Source organism: Acanthopagrus latus, chromosome 7 (assembly GCF_904848185.1).
Source record: "Acanthopagrus latus isolate v.2019 chromosome 7, fAcaLat1.1, whole genome shotgun sequence".
NCBI classification, from domain to species: domain Eukaryota; kingdom Metazoa; phylum Chordata; class Actinopteri; order Spariformes; family Sparidae; genus Acanthopagrus; species Acanthopagrus latus.
In genome coordinates, this window is record NC_051045.1 from 24273860 (window position 1) to 24297609 (window position 23750).

At 41.3% G+C, this 23750-nt stretch overlaps 1 protein-coding gene across 6 annotated transcripts in view; it reads left to right on the top strand.

The window, feature by feature from the left end:
• The first annotated feature begins 14610 nt into the window (after positions 1 to 14610).
• LOC119022671 (vitamin D3 receptor A) overlaps positions 14611 to 23750 on the top strand; it is an 80797-nt gene continuing 71657 nt past the window's right edge. The window contains exons 1-2 of one of the 6 annotated variants that reach the window (XM_037103814.1): positions 14611 to 14815; positions 15731 to 15886. The gene's annotated coding sequence lies outside the window, so the exon portion shown is untranslated. Of the gene's footprint in view, positions 14816 to 14881; positions 15128 to 15730; positions 15887 to 23750 lie in introns of those variants that run through there. The other 5 variants (XM_037103818.1, XM_037103816.1, XM_037103815.1 and 2 more) reach the window with 5 other exon arrangements.

A 23750-nucleotide genomic window follows, 5' to 3' on the forward strand; every position in this document is an offset into this window, starting at 1 on the left:
TTTTTTTTTTTAAAGCTCCACATTTGAAAAATTAAAAAGCGTGTCGCCTTGTGTTGCATAACAGTCGGGTGGTCATGAACCAGCAGCAGCAACAGCAGCAGCAGCAGCAGCAGCAGGGGAACTTCATCGGTGTAAATATGGAGCCACGATGTAAAGGGCAAAGTTCTGATTGGTTATGAGAAAGAGAATGTCCAGAGGTCGCATTAGTCAACAGAAGAAAAAAAAAAAAGAGTCGTAGAAAGACGTCACACGCTTGACTTTTCCGAAAGTGTGGGTCTATGTGGAGCATTTCTATGTTTGTGTGTGTGTGTGTGTGTCTCTCCCTCTCTGTGTTGCAGGCTCGAGTCAGGAGGGGTTGGCACACCAGTGTGTAATTTTCTATGTATAACTCTGGCTCTGAGGCATTACGGTCCGGGTTGCCAGTTTGTGTTTTTCTCCTTTTTTTGTTCTTTCTTTCTTTTTTTTTTTTTTTAATCTGCGAAAAATGAGATCGAAAAACACACAACACACACGGCGCAGGAGCACACGGGTTCCTCCGGACGTACGAGCACATACTGTTCGCTCACGTGACTTCAGGGAACGCATGTTAGTTCTCCTTTTGGCCCCGCAGCCTGAAGAAAGGCAACACTTTCTCAAGTCTCCCTTACCTCCTTTAATCCTGCCGCTCTCCCCTCTGGGGAAATTATGCAGGATAATGTAGGAAGCAGTTGAGCTTATACAGATTTGCACCTGTTGTCTTGGAAGGAGGACAAAAACATCTGAAGACAGCCTGTGCTTTACCGGGGCATGGCCAGGGGGACAGGGGACACGGAGACACAACCAAAAACGTAAAAACCACAGTTATTATAATTTTAGATTTTTCCTTAGCTTTTATTTTTGTTTTGTTTTTTTTTCATTTTTTCCCAGTTCCAGAGTGGGTTGGATCATTTCAGTTTAGTTTAAGGTTCACGTTATGATGGTTCCGTATGATGTTTCTATTTATTCTCATGAGAAAACAGGAGACAATCGTCTAGGGCAAGATTAAAGAAGACTTGCACTTTCTGAAGGCAGTTTCACTCGGAGACATGCAGACATGCCAGTCTAAATAAATATGCTCGTACACCAGTGCCTCCTTAAGCTTGTTGTTTTGACAGTTTTCAAACAAACTGACAAAGGCTGAAACCGAAGAAATTGCCGGCGAATTTTGGTATTTGGGCAAAGAGACCGCGTCATTGTTCTGGCCTGCCTTCCGTGGCGACCGCGATGGATTTCAAGTTTCTTTTGCTTTTTTTTTTGTTTTTTTTTTTTTAAAGCCCCTGTGTGGACTGGCACCAGGTTTTGTTTTCAGACCTGCTCATCTCCCAACTCCACCTCCTCCCGCCACTCAGAGCCGCTGACCGGCCGCCGCTCCTGCCGTCCACGCGCTCAGCTCGACTCCAGCAGCGATTCAGTCGCCGGCCCCCGAACTGTGGAATAGTTTGCCACAAACAGCTTAATCACCCCCCTCCGCTGATGCATTCAGAGCCCGTCCAAAAACCCATCTCTATTCTCCAGCCCAGGAATCGAATTATAAAAGTGCCTCATCACTCTTTTGGTTTGTATTGTCCCTGTGTTTTATCGTCTTATTTAATGTAATGTCATGCTGGTTGTTATTTTTTTTTTTATATTTTTGTCTATTCATGTGTTTCATTTAAATTCTTGCCTTTTTATTTGGAAATTCCTGTGTTTTATGTAATCTCCTCGTAAAGCACTTTGGTCAGCTTTTTTTTTTTTTTTCCCTTAAATGTGCTCCAGAAATAAACTCGACTTGACCTGACTTCATTAGCTTCGCAAGTGCGCAGTATTGTTTCAGTCGTCTTTCTCTTTCTGTTTTGAAAGTCAAGATTCTAACTTCCATTTCAGCTGACTGAAATGTCTGTTTTGACGCCTAGTTTTAGCTCGAGTTTGGTTAAAGTTGACCGACCTCGATGCAGACACGCGTCCGCCCTTCCAAGCGCCCCTATGGACGTGAGCTTTTTGCGTACATGCAGAGGCTGAAGCCGACACGGGACAGAAGTTCAGACGTCCGAGAGATTCCGTGAGGTACAGTGAGTGTGGATGCATCTAGCAGTTGTTTGGTTATAGCTTACCGATGCAGCCGGGAATTAAAACCATTTTTTGTATTTGATTGAGTGTGCAGACCAGGCCCATTTTAAAACAGCAAGGGCCTGATTTAAAAAAAAAAAAAAAAAAAAAAAAAAAGGGCCAATGGGCCAGGAATTTAAATGTGGTAAAACAATGCACTTTTACATTTTTCCTCCACTTTTACTTATTTTAAAAAGAAACTCGAAAAAGCACAGAAACAATGCACCTTTTCAACTTGTCGGTTTGATTCTCGTAATGTCCCTCTGGTTAAAGAGCCTGAGTAAAAAAAAAAAAAAGAAACCTTTAAGTGAGTGTTGTTGTTCTTGGCAACAGTCATAACTAACTAATGGGCTAACAAGCCTAACAACAAAACGCTCAAAGGGCCATAATGAGGCTGGTAAAGGGCCGCATTTGGCCCAGGGGCTGCTCGCTGAGTAGGTGAGAAATTCCAGTTCTAATTCCCCTGAGACCAAGGTGTCCTCGTCACATTGTTCCTTTCCATCCACCCGACACCAAGCACCACAACACGTTCCATCTGATGTGGTATGAAGCAGTAAATGCGCACGCAAGAACGTTTGCCTTTATTGCCTGAAAAAGCATTCAAATGAAGACAGTCGGAATCGCTGCTTCAAAAGTGATCCAGTCTGGTCAGATAGCACGAGCCATGAATTGACCCATGGATAGAAAAACCACCCAAGGCTTAGTGTTGGTGCAGTGTTAGTGAAACGTTTCCTTTATTACCGTTGGATTATTTACCAAAATAAATGATGTAGTTGTATTATAATCATCTGCAGCTCTGTGTCACTCAAACTTTTTTTATATATACCACCTTTCGAACAAGTTAGAAACGCAATTCAAAGTGCATTACAAGTGAGTGAAAAAGAATGGGATATTTAGAAAACAAGAATGGAATTACAGACCAATGCACAGTAACTGCAATAGAATGAAGAGTTAGAATTGAAAGAAAAAGATAGAGAAGATAAATAAGATAAATGCAAGCGATATATAATGACAATGAAATAAAGTATCACGTAAAACAACGTGTTAAAAATGTTGATAAGATAGAATATAACAATAATAATAACAGTGGTAAACAGTAAAATATGAATCAAAATCCATATGGAATATTGATAAAAAGAGGAAAGGGTTCTGATGAAAACAGATGAATTCAAATATGTAAACTCAGTAAAACCATGCAGTTATAAGACGCTGCACACAAGCCAGACTGAATAAATAGGTTTTTTGTTTTAAAAATATCAATAATTCCATACATGAGACTAACACCAAAGACTTGTCCTGTGTATCTCTATTAAAATGGGCACGACGTAGTTTTGGAGAAGAAATTCAGAGTCAGAACTTGACTATTTACAATATGAATGAGGTGATAATACAAACTCTAAATATTTATTTTTCCTACGGCTGAATAAACAAGCTGTTCTCAGAGGAAAGGAAGGGCCAGAACGCTGTTTGAAGCTAAAAAGGTGGCAGGGTCCGCCAAACATAAACAAAGTAAGACAGTATGAAATTGTGTCGTCCTTTAAGGTCGGTTTGTTTATTTAGTTTGGTTTGTTTGTTTCGTCTGTGTGGGCACAAATAAAAATCGGAAGATCTTCCTCTTCTGATTCATTTTGAGTAACTTTGGAAATATGTAAAAATCGTCCCAGTTAATTTTCTATTTTATTTTGAAAGTGTAGTGTTTTGGGGTTTTTTTTGAGCGATTTTATTTCTGTTTCAGTTCACTGAAATGTCTTTTCAGCCTGGTGTTATTTTTTCAGTTTGCTTTAGTTCACTATAACCTTGATGCAAACATCCGTCCATCCCTCGTGCACTTGGACCTGAAGTTGCCATCTTTTTGCAAACGTGACAAGTGTGACGACAGCACAGGGCAGCTGTCCAGAAGAAGTCACAAGGTTCCGAGAGTATGGATGCATTTCAGAATTTACTACCAACTACCAACCCAGGGATATTTTTTTGGGGGGGGTTGTTCAGTAAAATGTATAGACGTGCATCACAAAATAGCGAAACTTACCCTTTAATAACCTGCTCCCTGAGACGAAGGTGCCCTCTTCCAATTGCTCATCTGATTCAGACCAGCACTGCCACACGGAAATATATTCCATTGCAAATATTATGAAGCAGCAGAATCCTCACACGAGAAAAAGCTGGAACCGGAGAATGTCTGGCATGTTTGCCTGACAAAGGCTTCAAACGAATACACGCTAAATGCACACTGCATCGAAACTGATTTAATTTGGGATTTTTCTGGACACGGGGCCCGTAGGGTAGAGAACCACAAGACCAGTGGTTGCTTTGACCCGGGGTCAGGGAAAAAGTTTCCCTTATTACTGTCGGGTTATTTATGTGGTTGCTTCTGTAGCTCTTTTTAAACGTTCATCCGTGTATTTGACAGATTCTTTTTTTTTATATATATAATTATTGGTCACATGCATATAACATATTTTAGTTTGGACAAATGAAACAACAAATGAGCCGCTGCTGCTGCGCGATGTTAGCCCAGTCGTTTCTAATCGATATTAGTTTATCATCTGAATTATTGCTTCAGGCCTGATAATAACAATCCCAGATTACATAAGTGATTTTTTTTTTTTTTTTTTTTTTTAAATAATTAAATAATGCTGCAAACAAAACAGCCTCAAAGCGTCGAGTCACATGTCAGGTCACATGTGGAGTCACGTGTGCGCACAATGTGACGAGCGCGGTTTCGTTTGTTAACGCGAGAGCGAAGCCTCCGCTCGGTCCAACTCAGTTTTCCCTCAGTTCACCCCGTTTGACTCCGGTGAAGACAGCTCGGTTCAGTTCAGCCTTAGCGGTGTTGGACCAGAAGCCTACGCGAATAACCAATCGGCGCTTGCGAGCAATAAATATCCGCAACACGACAATAACAAATCAATAACAATCCATACCGTCACCTCCGCCCTCCCCCCCTCACGTATGATCTTTGCAGTCACATGCCCCGTGCTCCCTTTAACCCCTAGAGCCAAGCATGTGCTCCAGGATGTTGTGATCTGTGTCACATGCGTGTGCTCATGAATGCTCTAATGTTCATGCTCGGAAAACAGGCTATACGTGACCAACAGGGGGGGGAATGCGTGCAGCGAGACACATCCATATGGTTTGGCCTGAGACCGTCCCTTGTTGACAGCTGGAAAATGAACTTGTTTGTGCAGGACTGGGATGAGAGAAAAAAAAAAAAACGTGCCATGAGAATGTGACAACTGTGAGTGATGTGTGACCGGTGAGAATCTGGGCGCGAGAATGCAGAAGAGAAAACAAGAAGTGGAGAGAACAAAAACAAGATAATGACGCCGCAGGGCCTGCAGTGGGAGGAAGTGGCGACCGACCTGAGCCGCAGAGCAAATAATACAGTGAAAAGTGGTAGGTTGAAGGTGGACCAGTTTGAAGGGACACTGGCACCGTCCTCCTCCCTGCCAGTTCTCCGGCCGCAGGGAATCAGTGCGGGGCGTGTGGTGCACTTCATAAAAACAGAAATCTCGGCGGTAAGAAAGCTGCCAGGGTGGAGCGAAAGTGTATGATTTCATAGTTCACTGAAACTGAATAAAAAAAAAAACGGGACACAAATGCCACAAAAGATCCCCAAAAAAACAACAAAAAAAAAAACGGGTGGGGGTGAGAAATGCACTCAGTAAAAAGAAAAAGTCTTACCCAGGCGGGCAGCCCTGCTCCCTCCGTGTTATAAAAAGGCAAATCCTCATCTTTTATACATGGAGTTTATATCATAGCAGCAGTTGTCGGGCTTGTTCTGGCTGCAGATCCTCGTGAGGAAGCGAGTCGCACTGTGGACAAACTCCTGTCGTGTCGGGATCCATTTTGGGGCGTGACGCGGCGCTGCCGGAGCGTCGCATGAAACATGGAATCAAGTCCAGTGGTGAGGGATGACTTCAGAGGGTGATGTGCGTTCAAGAGACGTCTGACTGCGGCGCATCCGAGCAATTAGGCTGGAATTTTTCTGCTGTGCTCCCAGACGTCTGCTGCGAAGCGTTTGTTGTGGGGAGGGGGATCTTCAGTGTTTCCAAACAGATTCACTTGAAGCTGCGAATCTGGGCTTCGTCTTTGCCACTCGTGATGAATCCCACTGGGGCAGAGGTCACGGGGGAGCTGAGGGAGGGGGACGGGGTGGACCGGGGGGGGGATGGGGGGGCAGGAAGGACAACAGCAAGCTGAGAACAGAGGGAGACCCCGTTATATGCATTGTCATTTTCCTTTTAATCAGTATCCATATGAGAGAAACTGAAAAAACATTAGTTTCGGTGTCAAAAACTAGGGGACACACAGGGAACTATCTGAACGCTGATGAACTGACCTGTGGTTTTTTTGCTTCATCTTGTCCGTTCAAAACATCAAACTGTTGCAGTTTTTCCATGTGTCTCGTTTTCACTGAACTACTTCTGCTGCTGAGCGAGCAGGAGGGAAAGCATGTGGGCCAACAAGAAGTGAGGCAAGAGAGTGAGACAAATGCGGGGGGCGGGGGGGGGGGTTTGGTGTTGTGCAACAGCTCGACATTGATCAGGGCTGTCGAATGGTGACGCGGCAGCCCATTGTCTCATCGGTCCGCGGCGTGCAGGCTCTCCCTTCTCTGCCCTCCCGTCCCGCAACTCTCCCCACCCAGAAACTTTTCTCCTCCATCTGTCAGCGTGTTATAAAAAAACAAAAAGAGCTCTAAATGATGGTGGCCGTAAAAGAGTCGTAACAGCTCGGACTGGACTCCAGCTTTGCTGCGAGGGCTCTTAACTTGAGGATTTCCACAACCTTTATTTTGAAAACATGTGCCCAGTCGATTGACTGCGATGAGAAAACTGATCTCAGTGTTTTACATTTGCATGATCGTGGTGATGTGTCTGGTCGTATATGTTTTTGTTGCGATTAATGTGACTTAGATTCAGTATTTGCTGACATTTCACTTGCTTATATGCAGTGTTGGGGAGATGTAAACTACATGTAGTTGAACTACACAGCTTAACTACAATTCGCTGTAACTTGCTGGGAGTTAAACTACATTCATATTTTGTGCTGCATCAAGTACTTCAACTACTTTTTGGGTCATTTTTTTGTAGTTTAACTACTCAATCTACAAACTACAATTTTGTCCAATAACATGAAATATTTTTCATTTAAAAAAAGAACTATATGACATAAATTGTATTTTATTTTTCGTTGAAAAAAGGCATGAAACGTTGTGACATGCCAAGCCAACGCTGCCTCTGATTGGCTTGCCCTGGTAGCACTCAAATGCTTCACAGAGTAAATGGGTCTTTGTGTCCAGGAAGGCAGTGCTCATATGGCATAAGCACGTAATGGACAACCCTCCTGCTACCCCCAATGTGCCCCCTAACGCACCGGCCCAACCACGGCCATGTTGGAGCATGTACATGTTGGATATCGATGCATCTACAGACACGACCTACGTGTTCACAAGAGAGCTCTGCAAGCCGAAAACAACAAGAATTTTGACTTTTTCCGACGTTTTCCTCTCGAGTTGAGAGGCATATTTCTTCTGGCATGTGAATTTTTTGTGGGCTATTATATTTTGTTTCACATACACCATATGTTGATTTATTTAACACTGAGTTAAATGAGTATAGTGAGTATAAGTAGTCACTAGAGCAACATAGCAGTAGTTTTACAAACTACATTTCTCCAGGGCTAGAAATGTAGTTTGTTCAAACTACTGGCAGGCTGAACTACATGTAATTTTACAAGTTACACTTGCAAAGTAGTTTCCCCAACACTGCTTATATGATTAAACAAGTAAAAGCCAAATCTGATTAAAGCATTAGTTAAATATAGCTGATATAGCAAATGCACTTAACTACATTTTTAAACTGCTACCTATAACTTTTAACTGGTTATGGGACCTCAATTTCATACTGATGCCTGTATATGACCTACATAAGCAAATACCACCATCAGCGACTAGATTTTCCATTTCTGTATAGTTATTATTAGATAATAGTTATTAAAACATTTGCTAGAACAACTTATTAAGGGATAACTCCAACATTTAAACACAGGTCTTGAGGAGTACTGCATATGTCAAAAAGGTAGCATAAAGCCTTTTGTGGCTCCAGAGGAAGCTGCCTGTGATCTGATAAATTGCACCCAGTGATGTGATGTGATTGCATTGTGGGTAATGTTGGTGCCAGGTTTTGAAAAAGAAGAAGAATGTGTGGAATAAAAAAGAAGAAAAAAAGAGGTGATATCGCTGGTGCTGTATTGATTTTGATCATTTGGTTTTTTTGGTTTTTTTTTTAACTGACCATCATGAGCCCAACAGCATTAAAGGAGTCCAATGTTGGACCAGTGGACCTTTTCAAAACCCTGCTGCCTTCACTGCCCATAATGCAACAGGAGGTAAGTTATCAAATAACATGCAGCTTCCTGTGGAGCCGCAAAAGGCTTTTCACTTTTTTTCACATAAACACACAAATTGGTAGAGTTACCCTTTAAAGTAGCTGCTCTGTACTCTAGTGCTATGACACTAAATAAAAGTTGACTTTGTTTCACTGCCATCATAATGCATTTATTGAAATACACACATCACCTCATCACAATATAAGCTGCCAACAAGACAAATATTATCAAAAATATGCTGCCTCTTTTCATGTGCTTTCAAAAGAAATACATGCACGTGCTATATGAAGATCTTTACGGCGGCAGGTGGTGACGCTCATGCCGCTTTCGTCCACAGGGGTCGCCAGATTCGGCCCAAAATGAAAGCACCCTGTGGCAGCTTTAAGGTACTTTTACTTTATCTGACCAGTTCCAGTTCAATTTATGCTCAATACTTTCTTTACACTACACTTGAAAGAGACTCTTTATAAAATACTAATGTCTTCTCTGGGCCCTTTGTCAGGTGTTTCACATACCCATGGGTTGTTCAAAATTTCCCCAGAAAAAGCCCACGATAAATTCCTCTAGTCTGAGAGACAGAAAACGAGTACATTCTTCTATTTCTTCTCTTCACTGAAAACACTATTTTCTTCTTCTCAGTACGGGAACACTGGTGGAAACTATTTTTGCTGACACTCGCTATACACAGGTGGTGTATTATGATAGAGCTGATTTATGGCCGCGCAGTGAGCCGCCGCATTCAATCTGGCTGGAAGTGTCGGCGCTTGGTGTGTATCCTCTCCGCAGCCCAGCCACTTCACATTAAGCGCTTCCTGAAGAGCCGAAATGAGTGGAAATAATCCATCAAATATATTTCCCCCTCAGCCAAGTGGATGCAACACAACATGTGCTGGTATTTGCTTGGATTCGATTTTGGACCGACAGCAAACGAAAAGTGGAATTCACTTGAATGCAAAAGCAAACACGTTTAATTGCTCAGATGGCGCTCAAATAAAACGAGGTTTTAGAGGCAGTGAACACAAGCGCGGCGCAATGTGTCATCGACGCAGGTGACGCATTCAGTGCCGCAAGACTTCCTCAGGAAATATCTTGCACACATGTGTCCCTAGAAACAGGAAAGACATTAAAGTGAATTAGTACTTTGGCATTTAATACACAGAAAAAGTAGAAATCAAAGAAAACATTCCTAAAGCTTACTTGAGTGAGAAAAGTATAAATGTAGAATGTATTAGCAGATCAGGCTGTCAATTATTGATTGTATGTAAAAATATGAACAAAAAAAAAAAAACAACATAAAAAGAAGAAGACAAAAAAAAGAAGAAAAAAAAAATTAAAGACAACAGCTGAATAATGCATGAAAAAAATATTTACAGCTAACAGAAAAGATCAAATGAAAGTGTACTGGTGCAGACTGACGCAGATGTTAAAGGTGTTGAACAGGTGACGTCTGCTTGTGCGCGCGCTAAATGCTCCTTTAGGTTTGAAAGCTGAACAAGCGACTCTGAAGAAGGGTAGTTCATCGTGAGTCTCTTTCCTGGGTCTGTCTCAACAATCAGCTGTTCCTGAAGAATCGCTCCCCCTCAGTGTGGACAGTATAGCCACATGCTTGCTTGCTTGTTTGACCGGTGGAGCGGCAGCTTGTGGCGAGGTGCCTCTGGTTCTGTAGGGTGCTCTGCCATAAGCTGTCTACGTTACATTCCTTATATATCCACATACTTGAAACCCGTCCAGCACATTTTCTGGCTTTTTGATGTACTCCCTCCTGCGGGAACACGCATAAGACAGGAGAGCCGGATAAGTAGGAGAACGGGTATAGGGAATTTTGGAGGGTGTGATGCAGGCATGATCAGTGTGCTCCAACCCTTTTGAATACAGAGCTGCCTTCAGTATCATCCATATGTTCTGTTCATTTTGTGAGATCCCGTCTGTATCTGTTTTGCATATCGAATACTTTGTGTTGTTAGAATAGATAAAGTTCATAAAACTACAGTGATAAAATCATGTAATATACAATTTCATTCACTTTCATATGCATGTCCGCAATTACAATATACATATGTAAACCATATTTTGAACACTACTCATGAAAAACACAACATCCTATGGGTTTTGATCAAAGAGGGCAATAGCTTTGGTTACATGGCCAATATGTTTCCAACCTGATTAAAATCATTTGGATTATAGACTTGAACCTAACTGGATGAATAAAAGAATAAAGTGATCCAATATGATGTAGAAAGCAGAATATGATATTTATATGATATATTTATATATATACGATTAAGTGTCTAATCTGCTGATATACTGTACATCAATGGATAAGGCACAGGGATCTATAAAGTGTTAGATTTTTGAGTGGAACTTGGTTTGTTCTGGTCCATGGGGAGCCCACTATGCCCAATACCCCTTTAAAAACATATAATTATATATATTTTTTGCATATCAGTAAATGTACACATCTAACTCTATGCATAACATGTTGACTTGCGATTAAGAATGAACTTCTTGTAAATTTGGCTACACAAAGTTATAGTTTTTCGTACCAAAACTTCAACTTTTATCCAACTTCACAACCTCAAGCCTTGTACCATGTAATATCAATTTGACGGCAAAAGTAAGTTGTCCTGGCAACAACGGGCAGACCAGCTACCAAAAATAAAAAAAAGATATTCTATTGTGGTACGTGATACACTGCAGTGATAGGTCTTACAGTACAAGTGTGTTGTTATGTAAGTACATTTGCAAGCTATCTGTCCCTCCTGGAAACCCATTCATGTCACCTCATGTGGCCCCTATGTAAAGAAAACATGTAAAAATAGAATAGATTTATTCTAACCAGAGAGAACGGAACAGATTAGGGATTTGGCCCACATGATTATTAGGCATTTATATTTCCATATTGATCACATTATCAAAGGTTTACGTCACCCCTCTCAACTCGAATGAAATAATTCCAATCAGAATTATCCAATTGAAGTGGTTGTTGCATGAGGCATTTTTATTTCCGCTCATTAGTCCATGTAAACGCAGCTTATGTCCGCTGAAAACAGGACATACTGTAGGTGCAGCGTACAGTATTTGCTGACTTACTGACCCCGTGTTCCAGTTCTGCTCAGCTATCAAATTCCATCATGTCTGATCGGAAGGAATGCAGCTAGTATGTTGTGAATATGGGTCGAGTTTATTGACGTTGGAAGCTGATGATGACATTGTTGAGGAGTCGGAGGACGAGGCAGAGCCGAGGAGCATGCCATGGAGGAAAGGCCCGGTTGTCAGTGAGACAACTCCCTCCTTGGACTGTGAGATCCTCTGTGTGGCCGCGGCTGCCAAAATATCCCTGAGAAACTTGTGGCACACGAGGGTGACGCTGCTACCAATCTTCTCGCCGCACACTGCCAAGTTGATCAAAGAGTGTGTTTGCCAACTGCTGCAGCATTCCTTTAGGTTTGTGCAATTGCGCTGCTCCTTGTGCCTTTCGACTGCAGCTGAAAACTCAGTGTGAGGACTGCATTCATCTAAGTAAAGGTCCAGTCATGTGTGAGAGCCAGTGGGCCAGGGCTCGGCCTGCTTGCGACTGTTTGCTTTTCCAGCTGTTTCCTAGACTCACCCTGTGAGTGGGAGAGAAAGTGGTGTGTATGTGCATGTGTTTGTTGGTTTGGAGGTGGGGAGTGTGTGTGTCGGGGGGGGGGGGGGGGGGGGGGCGTTGAAGTGAGATGGAGAGATTCTGGGCTCTAGGATGGGAGATAGTGAGGAAGAGAAAGCAACAAAGAAAATGTGTGTGTGTGTGTGTCTGTGTGTGTGTGCAATCCAATTGAGTGTCTCCTGTACCTAGTGCGCTGTGGCGTGTTTGCACAGTGGAAACACCCCTAGACAACCAAGGCACCTCACACTATACTCTCTCTCTGGCTCCTACACACACACAGAGGAAGATGAAGTCCTGTGTGCGCATGCCCCAACACAAACACGCCCATATGCCTGGCTGCCCCTCATATAGGCTGATCCGCCTCTCAGACACAAAGCCACAAGGGATGGCCTAGATTCCAGCGCATGCACACACAGGCAGCCTGCAAGGAAAAATATAATGCATGCATACAAGTTAAAAGACAGTATATATGTACACACACATACAGTGACGGTTTCTTTTTGCATAGATTGTCAACACGGATTTATGCTGAAGTGTACTTTTGAAGTTTGATGTTTACAATGGGGGCTTTGAACACAGAGAAAGGAAAGGTGTTACAGGAGCTTGAGAGCACAGGCAGGTCTGAGCTGCACAGAGCCGCACTGTTTTAAAAGGGATTTGTGCATTTACTGGAGTTACAATGGTTGATTGATCTTTGTCAAACCACATACACCACTGTATGACTATACGGATCCATTCAATTAGATCCAGAAACCACGGGGGGGGGGGGGGTTTACAAGAAAGGGTTGTTTCACCAATATCTCTCACGCACACTTTGTGTGGTATCAAGTCATTCTGACCATTTTAGTAGCATGCACACATTTAATTTACTTGCCTCTTTGATTTCTGCTACCACAATACTATTGATGTAAAATAGATTGTAACACAGATTGTAATATTGTATCTAAATATCATGCATAGTATATAATAAGGCACTGTATAATATAGAATATAGAATAGTACGAATTGTACAATATAGCATAGGTAGTCATAATACATTATAGAATAGAATAGTATGAATTGTTTAGTATAGTATAGCATAGTAATGTCATGTCATGTCATGTCATTGTCCGTAACCGCTTATCCCTTTTCATGGGGTCGCGGGGTGCTGCTGCTGGAGCCAATCCCAGCCTTGTCTCAGGGCGAGGGCAGGGTACTCCCTGGACAAGTCGCCAGCTCATCGCAGGGCCCTCACTGATGAGCAGTGTGGGGTTCAGTATCTCACTCAGTGACACTTCGACATGCAGCTCAGTGCATAGTAATGTATAGAATAGTATGAATTATATAGTATATAATATAATATAGTACAGTATAGTATTGCATCATATTGTATTGTATAGCATAGCTTTATATGGTACAGGCGTCTTGTATCACATGAAGAAAAAAGGCGAGCTTTTCAAAAGCTCCTTTTAACAGCGCAGAAAACAAACTTTAAAACACCCTAATCCTTTCACAGAGAGCTCAAAGCCACACATAATCAGGCATCAAGTTGCCTTTTTTCATCTGTAAGAGAGGGGCTTATGTACTTTTTCTAGTGTTGTAACAGTGTCTGAAACAAATGACAAGTTATGAATCTCTGACTGGAATTTTTGCCAACATGATCCTTTATTGTACTTAAAGGTTATGCGTTGGATCTTTGCAGCAGCCACAAGTCCAGTTATGTACCCTCGATAAAAAGGACACCATGGTCCAACTCCTCCAGGCTGGCACCCTGCACTGCATGGCCCATCCAAGGAAATGACAAGACATATGAGAAGAGAATGATTCCTAATTACAGAGTGGGTAGGGTGGTGATTGAAGTGCTATAATAAACCCCCCCAGGGGCTACATAGTATAACACCTCAGGTCCCTATCATTGCCAGTAATTTATTCTTCCAAGTACAGATCAGCTCTGCTGTCTCTCCACATTTAGAGACAGTTTAGATAGTGGTGGCTGGTGAAAATATTTCGCTGACCTCTTATGTTCTTGGTATGTGTATACGCTATCAGTTACCACCAGTTTCCAGGACAGAGAGATCAGAAAGAGAGAAAAGAGGATGCTGGAACTTTCATATATTATGTATAGGTAAATCATTAATCATTCATGTTGAGAAATGTGGAGTTAGATAGATCATTCTGCATTCACTGTCAACATTGCTAATGCACATATCTGCGCACTCAATGCATGAACAAATTGTAAAGATTCTTGTGACATTTCTCACCAACTCTCCAGTTTCCATAAACGCAGGAAACGAAACTCACTGAACGTCTCGGTTTCCAGAATATGACTGTCATCCTTATTTTGAGTATGTCTAATTACATATTTTTTTTAAAATTTCTTTCTTATTATCTATTATTTTTAACGAAATTGTTTACCACCTATCAGGCTGCCTGCTACGTCACGACACACCCCTATATGGTGAGGAGACAGCTGGAGAGTCGGCAGGAGAATGATCCATGTTTCGACCAATGGGAGCAGACACTACTCCGGAGTGGACAGCTGTGATTGGACGTCGAGGCGATTATATATATGTATAGATATGCCTGCTGGTAAACCGTGGGGGCGGGACTATGGAGAAGTGCAGTCCATCTATGTTGATACAGACCTAAAAAACTGGACTAACAGAGCGTGTGCTTACGTTTCTCTTCGCATGGACTAATGTAAGTTATCATACTCGTTCCTAGCGTAGTGTTTCGCGTGGCGAAGGGTTGGCACGGCGCTGCATTAGCATTATAGTTCTTTGCTCTCTCTCGGTTACGTTTTGCTGAGAAGTGCTTTCGGGCCGAGAGGCACACACGCACGTTTGAGGCCAGCAAAGTGTGCTTGTGTTAACGTTAGCGCTAGCTGTTGTCATGACTCTCCAGCGGGCTGCAATATTTTGACATGCCGCTGACACAAACAGTCAGCCCACAGGCGTAACGTTACTGTCACGTAGAGGGGCAATTCCGCTGTCGCTATTACACCCACGGTGTGTGAGTATTGAAGGACGAGTTCGTTTTGTAACTGCTGGCACCACTGGCTTTTTTTTTTTTTTGTTAGCCAGTGTCTGTCCGTTTATGTGTGGAGAAAAGGGGACGACGAAACCCCCTTTTTAAAAATGTGGCAATTGAATACGACCGTGCGAGTTGGCAAACGTACAACCCCCCCTTAAGAACATGACTTCAGACGTATGAAGACTATTCTGGGTCCACTTCTTTTAATGGAGTTTACATTATAACATGTAATTCACGCTCCCCGGCGAGGACGGCAGCGAGCGGCGCGAACAATTATACAACTTTAAAGCTGTGTGGATGAAGTGCTGCATTATGTGTAACTTGTTTGCCGAATGTCCCAGAAGTCCCGTAAGTGATTCTCCAAAGGGTCTAAGTCTCGCTCCCCAAAGTGTTTACCTCCGTCTGAGCGAGGAGGCAACTGTCTCACTGCCAGATTTATTGAATGACGTTTGGCGTAACAGAGTGTCCCTGCAAGAAATAACGGGACGTCATCGAGGCTCTAACGTTACCCAATCCCCCAGCCCCCCGACTGACCGTTAGATAGCCCTGCCTCATCATTCCTCCTTTCTTCTCTGTTGACAGTTTTGGTTTTATACGGAGGAAAACTTTTTCGGCGCGGGGGGAAATTGTTAAAAAGCCGCCTTCAACTCCACTGGCTCGGACAATTCGGCGACCTGGCTCCTACATTTCGGGCCCCCTCCGCTACTGCTCGAAGTGAAGGTTGATATGCCACATCAGGTAAGAGTGAATCCACTTAGCTTGGGTTTTGTGACGGGGACGCACCGAGGAGTCGGTTAGCATGAGATGCTGGAAGCTAGCCGCAATAAAGATTGTGCAGCTTCTCTCTTTGTTCCCTTGCTATACCGTGTTTGACGTGCACGGAGGCCACATGGCATTTCACATTTGCAGATTGATTTCACATTTCAGCACAAACTTCAACGCTAGCCTCGTCCCCGGTTATGTTTTGTGTATGGTGTTATTGTTAAAGGCGGGTGCTTCCCTCCACATTCCACATGTGTATGCCTGCCTGCCTGCCCGCCCGCCTGCCTGCCTGCAGCAGGGCCAGTGCGCAAATCCCTGCAAATCCAAAAAACGCCGATAGGAAAATAAACCCAAGAGGAGGCCATTGTACTGCTTTTAATCACCGTGTTTTCTCTCTCTCTCTCTCTCTCTCTTTTTTTTTTTTGTTTTGTTTTTTTTCTTCGTTTCTGTTTAGTGTGTGTCAGTGTGCAGACTGACTGGTGGATGTTGTGATGTGGCTTTTCAGTAGTGTACGGAGGTGTTGCACGCCTTCCGTCTTGCATGTTGTCAGTGAGATGTGGAGGAGGCTGCTCCTTTTCTGCAGGCGGGGAAGACAAAGGGACGCATTAGCATGGTGCTGGACTGGAGTAGAATGGACCCGGACAGACTTCAGTCAGTTAGAGAACATGCTTTTATGTGACTCTAAGGACAGCCCCAGACAGGATTTAGACAGTGTGCTGTGAAGTTGTTATATTTTGTTTGGTACCCTGCATGTTTATTGGCAACTTCCAAGTTGTCGGGAGTGCAACAGGAGTGTTGAGGAGAGACACCATTCTGTATTTTTGTTCATTCAGTAACGCTCTTTCTGCTGTGGAACTGTTGTGGATACGTCTTTTTTTTGCGATCAAAGCATGTGTGTCCACATTATTAATCTTTAATGTGTGAAGTGACTGTTCAGCCTACGCATTTCACTTTGAGGCACAAGTGTTAAAGTAAGCCATCAGTCCAGATTTGAATAAGAATCAGTAATTATTTAAATGTTGTTGTTGTATCATTAGCTCGAGTATGGATGTAATGGATTTTTAGGAGTGTTTTAGCTCAGGCTGAAAGTCGAGCTGAGAGAGGAAGAAAGTAAATGGCTTTTTGATTGTTATTGAATTGGTTTACTTTATTGGTAAGTTAGTATTGGTAATTGTTATTTTCTGTATTGATAAGCTGGTACAAGCTGAGCTTTTTTGCTCTCTTCTTTCCTACAGCACATTCACCATTAAGGGCTAATCCATAGAGGAAAAAAAGAAATGTTTCTGAAATTGGCATGTTTAATGTTTACTACAGTCTTTCTGCAGTCCACTGCTACTTGCCAAGAAAGGACAGGTTGTGGCCATTGAACTGTAATAGCCTTCATGTATTTATCTTTTCAGAAAAATCACAAATTGTATGCCCTTAATGTTGTTTCAGTCTTTCGCAGTGGCATTGATGATGGTATTGAAAATAGTAATATTTACTTTTGGTAAGAGTAATTTTTTGTGCCACAGTTTGAAAATACCTTGTAGCTGTAATGCTGTGTGTAGTACTGAGCTGGAATCACTGGGACTGTTCCAGTGTCCTTTGTACTGTTGCCTGAATATGATGAAAGGTAATGTACCTTGTAGAATGTACATTTGATGAAACGGCATTCCAGAAATTAAAAAAAAAAAAGTAAGATTGAAGAACATGGTGTGCTATTTTGCCACACTAAAGCTGTGTGTGGCTCTATTTGTGTGTTTGCTTGTTTTCGCCTTGTTCTGGCACATTGTGATTTTACTGGGCTGCTGCTCTCCTACGTTGTGAGTAAACACTTGGTACTTCACCCTGCAATAACTTGAGTCACTGACCACTTACCTCCTGCCACTGTTGGACCAAAAACATATAACTCTTTGAGCGCAGGGTGTCTTTTGTAATACAACGTTATGTTTCTCAGTGTCACTAGCTAGAGATCACACATCATGCACTGATTCCATAGAGCTGACATACAATTTATCACAGTTTTATGCATCTAGAAATAGCTGGACGTTGAGAGGTTTGGTCTTGAAAGGGCAATCACTTTGCTGTGTTGATTCCTTCATCTAAAGGATCCTCCCACCCACCTATTACCTCAGTGGGATACAAAAGACCTTTTTCTATAATGAGGTGCTTAGTGGAGCACATTGTGCTCATGAGGTTTGTACTCTGCTGAATTACAGGCAGGTTGTAAAATGATAACAGATGCATGGAGGCCTCAAGGTGCAGCACACTGTTTTGAAATGTAAGCTAATTCCCGGCAATATGGAATACATGTGTGTGCACAGATACACACACTCACTCACAGATTTTCACAAATACCTAAAGGTCTGCACACTAATAGGCTTTGTTTCTTTGAGTAAAATGACTCCAATATTTTCATTTGGTTCACTCAGTTTAAAGTTGGTGCTGATTCTTTGAAGACTTGTCAGCTTGGTCATCACATATGTTTCAAGTGATCTTGGGAGCAGATGTTTAAGATAAAATGCGTTTGTGTCATACCTAAGATAAGTATGTGCCTTGATGTGGACTGACAGTTTAGGTCTTGAACCGAAGGATGTTCTGAACATTTCAGATTGACGATTAGTATAGCTGCAGCTAACAATTATTGTAACTATGGATAAATCTGGTGATTATTATAAATGTTAACATATGTTGGGTCTATAAAAATACGTGTTTGTCCAAGCAACAGTTAAGATATTTCACCAGCATTAAGGGCATAAAAATTCAACTTTTTAATAAAAGGTAGATACAACAAGCCCTTTCCACACTTGAGAAAAAAGCCACTAACACTCACTCACATCTGGCTTTTGTTTTTAATGGGAATGGGTACAATCCACATTCATGCGTCAAGTGAATCTGCAGCAGTCATGAGTATTTATCAAGTCCAGTGTTTGGCTGTGATAAAAACACAATACCTGGGTGAACACGCTCATTTTCACTCCTTTTCAGGCCTAATGTTAAAGTTAAGGGAGCTGGCTTGTTAATACTTCTCCAACTGTCTCTGTACAGGCTGCGCTTGAACATCTTTTAGTCAGCGGTGAGTTTGAAAGAGATACTGAAGTAATAACTATTTTAAAAGTAACCACTGTGATATTATCAGTGACTATCTTTTCAGTACCAGATCCTTAGCTGCTGCCTAAATGGTATTGTATATGTGCAACTCTCAACAGAGATGAGAAAGAAGTGAGCTGTCTCACTAGAACCATTGAACAAAAATTATGAGATTGAAAAAAAAGATTGATTATTGAAGACTTTTTTATTTTATTTTTAATGTCTTCTGGATGTAGTCAGATGACATAGATTGTATACTGCTTTCTACTCATCTCTACTCGTTTTTCTTAACATTTGTGCAATTTCTATTGCTTCAGTGGTATATTTTGCTAATACACACAATGCTGATTTTTAATGTTGGCCTTATTGATTTCCACGATCACGGAATTGCGGAATTGACTGATTAAAGTGGAATCTATTTTTTAATAACGTGGAATATCTCAGAATTGGAACTGCATGGAGTAAAGCAAATCTGCGTGGCTGGCTCCGTCTTCGTGAAACGCCGAGCAGTTCCTGAACTACTTGTATGTGTCAGGTGAACTTTTGTTTTGCAAATTCTGCCAACACTCTGACTGGAGAAGTGTAAATGCGTGCAATGACCCCACTGTCCAAAAGCCATGTGAGAAACAAGGAAAGAGCAGTGATACAAGTGATTGTTCAGTCATTGATAACATATAATTTTCACCTTTTATTGCTACATGTAAAACAATGTAATAGGATAACTGAATATTGGTAATTAAAAATAAATGATGATTAATAGCTGATGTATCAATCAGAAAACAACTGATCCCACAGGGGAATCTGGCTGACATGCACATTCAATAAGATTAAAAAGGATTACTTTCTGGACATGTAAATCAAGATATCAAATTGTAATAGAAGTGGAAATATTGTCCATTTCCTTTCCCTGTTCTTTTCCTTTTTTTTAAACTGATCTCTTTTTTAATATACATGTTCAAAATAAATAATAAAATCAAAATCATGTCAGTAAAGCCACACAACGTATTATTATTATTATTATTATTATTATTATTATTATTATTATTATTATTATTATTTTTATTTTTATTTATTTATTTTATTTATTTATTTATTTGTATTTTTTTTTATAACATCAATGAATGAAACGGACATTTAAAACTACATGTGCAAGATATGTTTTTTTCATCTTTTATCAATAATAATCTATAATTTCAATTTAATTTGTGTACATTTTGGTCATTTACATTTAAAACACACTGTTTTTGGTAGTAGAATAAGAGTAAAGAAATAAAAAAAAGGTAAAAGAAATGGGATTCCCAAAAATTAAAAGAGAAAAAACAGAATTCCCAAAAATCAAAACGGAAAAAACGGAATTTGGGAAAAAATGAAATGGAATTTGGCCTGTCAAAATCTATAGAGTACAGCATTACCAAGTGTAGTGGTGAGTATGTGCTAGGTCTGGGCGGATGGGTAATAGTATTGTCTGTTGATGATGTCCAACAACAGTTTGCAATTGTTTGGGGGTGTGTTTATGCCAGTGATTTTATTTATTTGGCTGGCTGTGATGAGGGTTTGGCCTGGTCTCGGTCCTGAATCAACACTGTAGATAGGGGTTTTCAAAGTTCAGACAAATATTTGGATACTGATTCCAGTTTAATCTGCTCGCCTGTCAGATGAGTGATTGTTACAATCCCTTGTCAAAGAGGCTCAGACTGAGCTAAATGATGTTTGACAAACGGCTTGGTATATGCTGATGCTGAGACTGAGCTGGTACTTCTTTTCACCAAAACGTTGTTTGAATATGTAGCTGCCATTTATGGTTTGACAAATAAACCAGCAGAAACGGCAGTCAAAGTTACTTCTTTAGTGTTCTGGCTCAGTGCTGTTGGTTAGTAAGGCACAAAGAGCGATAACAGATTTGTTAGTGTCAGTGTGAATATTGCCAACCTCGGTGTCAGAACTCGGAGTCAGTCCTTGCTGCACCCAAAATAATGTTTAGACTAAACCTTTAATATTCACTCTCATCTCACGCTGTAGAACCAGGCTATCTAGCAGAGCAGTGCTACAGCACTAAAGGGCTGTGTTGGACAAACCACACTACATCAGAATATGATCTTTATTTTAGCCAATGGCGATCCATTAAATATGCATGGATTGCCTCTGATGCAGATCCTCTCACAGACAACCATGAGCAAAATCATCATCTATCAAAGATTTCTCACTTCTTGCTCCCCTATCAGAGAAGAGAAGATATGACCATGCCTAGTGCTATGCCATGTAATTACAGATATGTTGAGTTGTGCATGAAGTGACAGTAGTAATAATCTCATGCTTAATTTTTTTTTTTGCCTTTGTCTCCATTTATTGTTGGAAGTGCTGATTGATGCATTACGTCTGCACTTCTGAGTTCTCCTGTCATTCAAATAGCTCGGTACTCTGTTGTCTTTTCTCTTGAATTTTCCCTTTGTCTGTTAAACAAAACACATCACTCCCTGTGTGGTAGAGGTTTCCCCCAGGAAAGAACTACCAGACACCAGGTGTTTGCAATAACAAAAATCAAATTTTGAATGAGTTGGCCAGAGGTCGAATCACGGTTTTGTTAAATAAATCGGCATCAGAGAGGAGGGAAAACAATCTGCATTGTGACATTCACATGTCACGATTGCTGTTTTTTTTTTTTTTTTTTTTTTTTTTTTAATTCCTTTATACCTAAAGCGTCAGTCGGCCCCTCCCCTCTGCACTGTGAACAGGGGCTAATGGATTCCTTATGAGAAGTAATTGTGTAGCTACAACATAAATGTAGTAGAGGGTCTGGTGTTGTGGCTGGTGTGATTAGGTCTTGTTTGAAGCCCCTAAGGGGCTTGGCGAGATAAACGTCAATAGCGGCTCACCTCACAGTTTGAGGTCACATGCTACCATTCAAATAGTGCTTATAGAATCACAAGTTCTCAGGGTTCAACATATGAATGACTCTGTGGTGGTAAAACATAGCATAGAACAAAGAGTTCACATGGTTCATGCAGAATGTTGTGTGTGGGTTAGCACAACATGACCTGTGCCAGCGGTGAAGGTTCCATTCCCACATGGCAAAATATTGGAAATGTAAGGCGATGTGGTTAATAGGAATTGTCTCAACTTGCAGTTAAGGGTGAGAGAAAATATCAATAGTATCACTAAACCTTCTCATGTGATTTGTTAATTGATAAACTAATGCCAAATAATGATATTTTCATCAAAACATACATGCACTTTATAAACAGACCCCTGACAATTTGACTTACCAGAGTCACAACTTCATGACCCCTTGTGAACAGAATGTTTTTTCACATACTAATTTGAGCATTTTATTTATCAATGTAATGCACCCAGGGTTAGTTAGTTGCGTTTTAACCTAACCCTGAAATACTAAAATACATGTATATTTCCCTAGTCCTTCCCTTAATCGATCCAGCAAAATCTATACGAATTGAATTGGCCTGTAAGTGTGATGAATATTTGCAGTTCTGTACCAAGCAGGCCCTTTCAGGCACAGATCTGCTGACCAGCCGTGTAACGTTTTACCTGTCAGGTTGACTTGAAGGGAAAGCACAGGCCCACTGTTCTTTAAGAATAGCTGTTCAGGGCTTAACATGGCCAGAGAACAGCTTAAATGCTTAGCAAGAGTCGAAAATCACCATCAATCTGTCTTTGCAGAGATAACTTGGCCAGCAGATCTGGATTGCCGTTTAGGTGGCAGTAATCCCATGCCAAGTTCTAAAATAATACATGGAAGAGTAAAGGCCTGATGCAAGAAGTTGTTGACAGATAAAATGGTTTCTAACCCTTACCTTCCATAATGTCTTTTATTTTTTTAAGTGTAGGACAGCCACAGGCTGTTTAGAGAATCGAGCTACTGTTACCACCCACCACTGCACAAATTATGCTTTTAGAGGTTCATTTATCGCATCACATTTTACAGTTTGCATGCTGATGAGGCTGACATACAAAGGTTGAATTTTGGTTATTTAAATTGGCAGAAAAACAGTCCATCCGCAGTTGATTTTTGCCTATTGCCTGTCCCTGATGTAGTCTTTTAAAGTGGAAAAACAGTGATTTGTGGAGGATTTTGGTCAGGCCTGAGTAGTTTATTCATCACCTTTCTGTCTCAACGAGTGAGGTGGCCTGAGGAATTTGGCATTGGGGTCGAAAATATGACCCGGTCAAATTATATTTGCAGAACTTGTGCTGTATGACATGTTGGAACAGTCATGGGAAAAAGTTGTGAAATTTTAGTGTCACAAACAAGCAAAAATCCCCGTCGTTTCCCCTATGACACAAACACAGGCCTTTAACAAGGAGTCATCAAAGTCTGCTCGTGTTTCCTACTATACAATGCTCATTTGGTGACTTTGATTTGATTTAATTGGAATCAGACTACCAAACTCAACGCTGAAGATATTTCGGGAAGCAGCCAAAAATCTATTAGTACCATCCCTGCCTTCTGTGTGAATGAATCAGACTCATTATCCATTGTTTTAAACTGAGGCCTTTTTAATTAGACTGATGTGAGAGTTAACTTTAACGTCTTTTACTGCCACACTAAAAGCACAACTATCTCATTAGTGTAGCCACTCATTAAACCTAGGAGTGTATGTGTGTAGATATGCATGAAGTGGTCTCCTGTGGACTTGAAGCAGTGTAGGTATTTAAATGTCTCCGTGGACTATAAGAGAAGAGTTACTTGAAGCCTTCTGTCCAGTGTGTGATGTGTTCCTCTGTGATTCTGCCGCACAAGCTCTGCGTTTTT